Raw genomic sequence first — 8540 nt, 5'->3', positions numbered from 1 at the left:
TTTTTATTTTGTTGGGCAGAATGGAGTCTTAAAATGATCTTGATGATGTATGGGAAGGAGAGCACTACATACAATGAAGTCTGATGATGATGGAGGAAGAAACAAAAATACAAAGAGCAAAACTTATACTTTGGGGTCATTCTGTCAATCCCAGGAGGATAAATATTGCAATTGCTGTATGATTTCTCATCACTGCCTTGTGCCAAGTCAAGAGAGATTCCCAACAGCAACAGGGATGCTAAAGGGGCAAGGATTACACAGAGCTTGCTGCTCAGGATAAAGGTTAGGTGGACAAAATCATCCTGGCACACTCAGCTCAACAATTGGGAACTTTCAGGGGCTTCAGATGCTCCATTCCCCAGGATGACAATGCAGTGCCAAGGCCCCACAGTGTGATATGAAGCCTGCCACTCCTTCCTCATGGCTGGCACTGGTCTTCACACCTATGAACCTCACTATCACTCCAGGCCAGCATGAGGGTGACCCCCCATATGGCAGCTACAGGACATATGCAGAGGCTCCTCCTTTCATGCCTGGCCTGCTGGACCTGGCAGTGGAGGCAGACATTGCAGCAGAGAAGCAGGAAAGAGTGTTTTCCTCCTGTCAGGCACTGGTGCCACACACCTCCAACCCCTGCTATTGCTCCAGGTGCTGGGCAGCTCCAGAGATTAGACTTTATGGACACTAGAGGGCATCACCTACACAAAGTTATAATTCCATAGTAATCATTAGAAATAAGAAATGGCCTAAAAATTTTGTACAAACAAAAACCGACAAATACCAGAAAGAGGGCTAAGTAAACTGAAATTACCAATCTTCTTAATAAAGATTTCAAAATAAAAATCATAATCATAATCATAAACATGCTTATGAAGCTACAGAAAAATATTCCAGATCTCAGAGGGGACTTCAAGAAAGAGATAGAAACTTTGAAAAATACAGTATCTGAAATGAAACATTCAATGGAGGGTTTTAAAAGTCAATTAGATAAGGTAGAGGAGATGGTAAATGAAATAGAAAGTAGAGAACAGGAAAACAAAGAAGCTGAGGCACAGAGAGAAAAAAGGATCTCTAGGAATGAAAGAATAATAAGAGAACTGTGTGACCAATCCAAAGAGAACAATATTCACATTCTAGGGGTGCCAGAAGAAGAAGAGAGAGAAAAAGGGATAGAAAGTCTCTTTGAGGAAATAATTGCTGAAAACTTCCCCAATCTGAGGAAGGAAATAGTCTCTCAGATCATAGAAGTGCAGATATCTCCCAACACAGGGACCCTAGGAAGACAACACATATAACATAATAGACAAGACATGTAATAGTTAAAATGCAAAATCAAGGACAAAGAGAGAGTATTAAAAGCATCCAGAGAGAGAAAAAAGATCATGTACAAAGGAAAGCCCATCAGGTTATAAGCAGACTTCTCTGTGGAAATCTTACAGGCCAGAAGGGAGTGGCATGAAATATTTAATGCAATGAAACAGAAGGGCCTCCAACCAGGAATAATCAACCCAACAAGATTGTCAATAAATTTTGAAGCAGCATGTAACTCCAGAAGGAAAGTATTCTCCCAGCATGGGGCAAAATACCTTTGAGCCTAAATCAGTAAAGGTAGAAATAAAGTGGGAGAAAACTGTTCATTGTTCACAAGCAGTCATCCACTTCTGCTCTCCCATATCTCTTGCAACCAGGCTGCAGAGAGAAGCCCCACCCAACCTTTCAGGTACAGGTATTCCTTCACTCCCCTTGTAATTACCTATTGATATGAAGATGCTCTAAGGGCAGGAGAGAGATTCTGTAAATGTTGCAATTTTACCCACAACCCAGCCCTCAAGAAATCTCACCTCACAATCTGCTCACTCCCCATCTTCCACATTGGCCCCTGTGCAAGAAAACTGGAGCATTGTAACCAGACTAATAACATACAAGAGCAACAGCAATAAAATCATGATAATTATCAAGAAGGATTCAGCTAAATTCAAAGTCCTAAGCAGATTTAGTCCATAGCTCTCCACTCCACAGGCAATCAGTAGCTGAACATGTAGGGAGTTCAGAGCAATCATCACACACCAGCTCTAGCCAGAGGGCAGAGGGGGGGTCCAGGCCACAGGGACTGTAGAAGAAAACAACCTTAATGCCAATAAGATACATATTTTAATGACATTGGCATAGGCAAATCTTGTCCATCAGGTCCTGTGACAGGACTGGCAGGAGTGGGATCTCATCCTTGTCTAGTGTACCAGACTTTCATTCCCCTCCCTGTGGGTGTTACAGATAGGTCAATACATAGGGCTACAGGAGATACATGCACTGGCCATAAAGATAAAACAAAACCTCCCCATAAAATGCTTTTACCTCTTGGACATTTTAGGTACATTACTATGATCTTTGAGGGCCACTCTGCTGTTGCTCCAGGAATATACAGGAGGCCAGCTTCCAGGCATTTTTCACAAGGTGCCACAAGGGTCAGCCATCACTGATCCATGTGCCAAAATGTCCAGGGCCATGTCCACTCAAAAGAGTCTCCAGGGTTTAATGCAGTAGGGACTGGCAGCAGGATGTTGCTCTGCTGGCCATATCCTGGCTTCAATAACTCCTCTTCGGTTTGCCCATACAGTTGTATAGGAGATGCAGCAATATGTGTGAGAACATATTCACAGGGCTCAAGGCTCCTTTTGGGGACTTCTCATTCAAATGACCTAAGACTGTCCATAAGCAAACTGACCAGCTCCATAAAACATTGGTGTCTGACTTCGGGCCAGATTTCAAAAAACCATTGTACCTCTCTATCATGCCTGCCCCAGTAAGGCATATGGCACATGAAACTTTCACTTTATTCCTAATTGCTGCACCCATTCTTGTAACTAATGTGCAGTAAAGTGGGTGCCTTGATCGCTCTCAAGCACCTGTGGCTAGTCATAGGCTTCAAAGAGGCACTCCAGGCCTCTTTTGGTGATTTGTTGATCTGCACGATGTGCAGGAAAAGTAAACAACAGTCCAGTAGCTATGTCCACACAAGTTATGGCATACCAATATCCTTCTGATACGGGTAGAGGTCCAATATAGTCTATCTGCCACCAGGCAAGGTTTATTGGCCCCTTTACTATTGCCCCATGCTGCTTCAGGACTTGGTTTAAGTCCCTCTTAGAGCACACAAAGAACTTCTTGCACGCTCTGCTGACTTCCTCAAAGGTCAACGGCAAGCCCCACTGATGGGCTACAGCCCAGATTGTCTTTTGCCCCACATGCAACAGATGCTGATGTAACCATTGAGCCACATCAGAGGCTCTCCTTCTAGTCAATGCACGTGGGCCAGTGTGTGCTTTATCAATCCCTGGGAATGCCAAAGGCCAGTGGCCTGTCACATGGTATGTGGTAACTGTCTTAGTCTGACCAGATACAAATAGGTCTTGCCACAAGTTGTCCCCAGAGGGGCTAGTGACCAACCATCCAGTTGGCATGGTACCATGTCGGTAGCCACAGGCTCAAGCCCCAGTAGGTGGCCCAGCTCTCAGTGCAGACAACTATAGCAGATGGCTCCTAGGTGATCACAAGCTACACTGCCTGCCACTCAATTGATTGGCTGCTCTTCCCCTCTCCATCCTCCATCCACACTGTCTCAGTCTTAGGATGGAAAGCCACAGCCCTCCACTTCAGGGGCTGCCCATGACTGGAGCCATCTGTGTACTAGGCATCTTCAGATATAGGGGCTTTTCCCTCCTGATAGGGACTCTCGGCTACCAATGGCTCAAAAGCAAGTTCATTGTGTTTTCCCCTGGTACCTGTCACTGGACCAAGTAAGCATCAGAGTTCTCCACTTAATGGGCTTCTAGATAGGGCATTAGTATGCACCCCATTTGGACAGTGTATGTGTCTGTGCTACACCACTCCGTGGCCTTTGGGTCCAGTCTCACAACCACCCTGCAGTGGGATAGGTGGTTATTACTTTGGTTGGAGCTGTTCCAGTGATAGGCTCCATAGCCAGCAAGGTGTGGTACACAGCAGCCAGTCACTTCTTTATCAAGGTGTACAAGACCACTGCTCCTATCCATGCTTGTTACCAGAATCCACTAGGTAGGCATGTCCATTCAAGCCAATGTAGAAGCCCCCATCCATAACCATTTTTAGTTACTTGAACATCTAGCTCACAGGACCCTGATGAGTCCATTATACTCAAGGCTTGTATGGTCTTGAATGCTTGAATATTGGCAGTAAAAGCAGCTGCACATGTTTCATCCCAGTCCCACGTGATGCCCTTTCTTACCAACTGGTAAAAGGGCTTCTGTGGATTACAGACTAGGAGCTGTCTGGCTTTTTCAGTGACCACACTGGGGAATTAAAAGAACTATTAGTGGGCTTTATGATGTCCACCTTCTCCAACTCCTGTAGAGTTTCTCCAATTTCCTTGTGCTCCCCAGGAAATTTATCCTGCTTAGTATTTGGCACTTGCTGAAATACAGGCAGAGCTACAGGTGGTGCTTATCATGTACTCTCAGTACTGCCTTCACCACACATACCCTCAGTCTGAACTCACCTGCAGTGGTCTGTAATCACAGGCCCTGCAGGATATCTACCTCCAAAATATATTCCAGGATGGGAGAAACATATACAGTATACTCCTTTGGGGATAAATGCCCTATTCCCAGTGGGATTTGGGCTTTCTTCACTTTAATTGCCTTACCTTTATAGCCATCTGTCACAGCAGGGTTCCCACAAAAATGCTCAGGGTTCCATAAATCAGAGAATGTTCAACTTCTGTGTCCACTAGCACCAGGACATGTTGTACATTCATGGAGGACCAATGAATTTCTAATTCTACATTTGACCTCCAGTCCCCACCACATCCCCCAAAATATGGAACTTGACCCCCATCTCAGTGAACTGTGACACCCAATCATCATCCTGTGCGGATGAGGGCCCAGGCAGAGCCTGACTACTGTTCCCCAGGAAGTCTTGCAAGTACACAGGCTAGACATGGGTCCTTGACTCCAGTTTCTGTGTCCTTGACCTCAGTGGCTGGAACTCCTGCTCTGGCTTAAATTGGTGTCACAGTTCTAACAAGATCCTATTGGGCTGCCCATCAAGTTTTTCTTTCACTACCCCAGCCTTTATCCAATCAACCCACATCTGGGTCCTCAAGACCTTCATGGGGCCCTTTAAATCTCTCCTTTCAGTTGTAGCCCATACTTCCTTCCATGCTGTTATTGTTTTAACCTTCCCCAGATCTGCTAAAGTATGAGTAGCCTCAGTTATGGGTTGCCCTATGTGGGGTGCAAGAGTAGTCACTAGGAATCCAAAGAGAGATGGGGAAGCTGTAGGATCACCACGTTTCTCATTCCTATGGTGAGCAACTCCTCATCTGGGCCCTGGGGATCCATGTTATGGATGATATTTTTCATGCCCAGCTCCCGTAACACCTGCTGGAGCTCTATATACATTTTCCAGCTAGTAGGTAAGTACAGAAAATCACCCTGATTAGGCCAAACTGCCCTGATGGCTCCTGTCAGTCAATCCAGAAGTTCATGATTCCCTGAGCTGTGATGGGCACTTGCAACTGCTGCTGGATGGAAGGGTGAGTTGTCAGGGAAGCCATTCTACTCATCTCAGTACCTGACAAAACAATGTTTTCCACCCCCAAATCCCAATGTTTCCCACCCCAATATCTGAGAGACACAAAAGCCATGTAGGCAGAGGTTCTGATGGCTTCTGCTGATATTGGACACTCATGTCCACAGCTCGTCCTGGGTATAGGGGCAGAGCATGGAGTGCTCAACAACCTGGGAAGGGGGTGGCTCCTCCCCCTGAGGAGCCTGCAGTTGTTATGATTTTATTGTCTTAATTCCAACTGGGTGGGCTTTCAATACAAGAGTGGCTGGTGCCTTAGGCTGTGTCCTCAGCAATAGATTGGCCCTCTGCCCCACCCCTCATTCTCTCCCAACTTCCCCTCTATTATCTCTGTGGCTGAATGCACCAAACTTTCCTCCCCTTCCCCCATAGCCTACTGCAAAGTGTATTCTCTGGCTGCCTCCTCCCTTACGGCTAACATATCTTCCATGAGCGTGACTTGTCTTCTCATTAACTGTCTCTTTTTCTTAAGGGCGTCCAATAGGTCATTACCCAGCTCCACCAGGTAATGCTGAAGTGGGTCTCTCTGCTGCCAAAGTCTCTCCCTCTCCTGGATAACACTTCCCATTATCTCAAGGAAAAGACATCCCACAATCTCAGTTGCTACAAGGACACTCAGTGCCTCTAAGCAGTCTTTTCTCTCACAGAGGGCTAATTCCACAGCTTCCAGTGTCTCCACTCTTCCCTAATTCTGGGAAAGGCCCCATCCCTCTAGGAAGTGCTTTACCCTGGACCAATTCCCCACTAGGGCTTTCCCAGTTGGAAGCACCAGAGATGGTGGCGTCACAAGTGAAGCTGCACCCTCTACTGCTGCAGCCAATGGGACCTCCCTCATCCCTAGAGGCAGCCTGCCCAAGTGTCCCACCCATGTAGACAGATTTCAGGTTCAGAGGTCCTGCAGACTACTGCAGATGTAACTCTGGGGGGGAAATCTGGAGCAAAATACCTTTGAAACCAAAGTCAGTCAAAGGGAGAAATAAAGTGGGAAAAACCTGTTTATTTCTTACAAGCAGTCATCCATTTCTGCTCTCTGTAAGACCCAATGGCCTTATTCCGGTCTGCGCTTCCCCCCAGTGAGGAGACGAAGGCCACAGCAGATCGATGCAACAAGCAAGAGGTTTATTATTATTTCAGCTAGCTGGGGTCCAAGTGTCTGCCCGACACAGCGGGTTTCAACAAGGACCCCGAGCACTCAAAGCCAAGAGTTTATATAGCATTTTCAAAGCACTTAACTCATAGTAATTTTCCACAGCTATACATTATTCTTGCAAGACATACATCCTGGGGTTAGGCAGGAGCAAGATAAGACCACTCCTCAATTGCAAGGGCAGTTCCGCACTATAAGCTTGGTATGTAGGATTAACTGACCAAGGCTAACTGACCAAGGGTCACCGCTGCCTGATTCCGGTGCTCATGATTGATTAACTTGTTTTTCAAAGCCTTCCCCAGTTCCTGTTTTTCTTTTTAAGTCACACACACTCAGAAAATGTCTTCTAGGCCCTTAAGATGGCTACTCTTATGCTAACCTATTTCTATTCTTACACTCTCCTGTGTCTCATGATCTGGCTGTAGGAAGAGGCCCCACCCAATCTCTCAGGTCCAGACATGCCCTCACTCAACCTTATAATTACCTGTTGATATGGAGATGGACTGCTTCTCTCCACCCCTTGGAAAGACCTATTGATACAGAGATGCACTGGGGCTGGGCAAGAGATTCTGGAAATACTGACATTTTACCCATAAATGATAATGTAGGAGAGGAAACATAATATTTCTCACCAGAGATAAGCATCCTGAGACTGCTTGACCTATATCTTCTGGCCTTTTTTCACATTCCTGAAAATCCTTAAAAGATGCTTCCTCTCTTTAGTCACATTTTCCTTTCTTTTCAAAGAAAGCTTTCTCACTACTTAACTTAGCACTGTCTTTGTGCTTTCCCAGTAGCAAGCACCCTTATTTGTTTGCTATTTAGGGAAGAGCTGCTGAGAGCTCTGATTTACACTTGCAATTTATGCTGAGCAACTGGGCAGAACTGTAGCTACACAGCACAGATCTGCTCTTTAGCAGGCTACTCAAAAATCTCTCCCTGGGAAGTTCTCAGACCACAATCTCATTCCATCCCATGATTCATAGATCCCTCAAATCCTAGGGTGGCAGAGTATAACTCTTGGGGGGAAAAAATCCCAGAGCAAAATACCTTTGAAACTGAAATCAGTCAAAGGGAGAAATAAAGTGGGAAAAACCCATTTATTTCTTAAAACCACTTACAAGTACTGCCTTTACCACACATACGCACAGTCTAAACTCACCTGCAGTGGTCTGTAACTACAGGCTCTGCAGGACATCTACCCCTAAAATATATTCAGGGATAGGAAAAATGTACACAGTATACTCCTTTGGGGGTAAATGCTCTATCCCCAATAGGATTTGGGCTTTCTTCACTCAAATTGCCTTAACTGCATAGCCATCTGTCATAGCAGCATTCCCAGGAAACAGTCAGGGTTGCTGTAAATCAGAGAACATTCAGCTCCTGTGTCCACCAGTGCTAGGCCACATTGCACATTCACAGGGGACCAATGAATTTCTAATTCTACCTGTGGCCTCCAGTCCCCACCAAGTCCTCCCAAGGTGGGGACTTGACCCTCCCCTAAATAGAACTGCAATTCCCAGTTGCCTCCTGTGGGGATGAGGGCCCAGGCAGAGCCTGAGTACCGTCCCCCAGGAAGTCTTGCAAGTACACAGGCCAGACATGGGGCTCTGCCTCTGGCTTCCATGTCCTGGACCTCAGCAGCTGGAACTGCCGCTCTCAGCCTAAATTGGTGCCGTAATTCTAACAAGATCCTATTGGTCTGCTCATCAAGTTTTTCTTTCACTACCCAGACCTTTATCAAATCAACCCACATCTGGATCCTCAAGAC

Source organism: Manis javanica, chromosome 10 (assembly GCF_040802235.1).
Source record: "Manis javanica isolate MJ-LG chromosome 10, MJ_LKY, whole genome shotgun sequence".
NCBI classification, from domain to species: domain Eukaryota; kingdom Metazoa; phylum Chordata; class Mammalia; order Pholidota; family Manidae; genus Manis; species Manis javanica.
The sequence above is the reverse complement of the archived record's forward strand: the minus strand, read 5'-3'. Positions refer to the sequence as shown.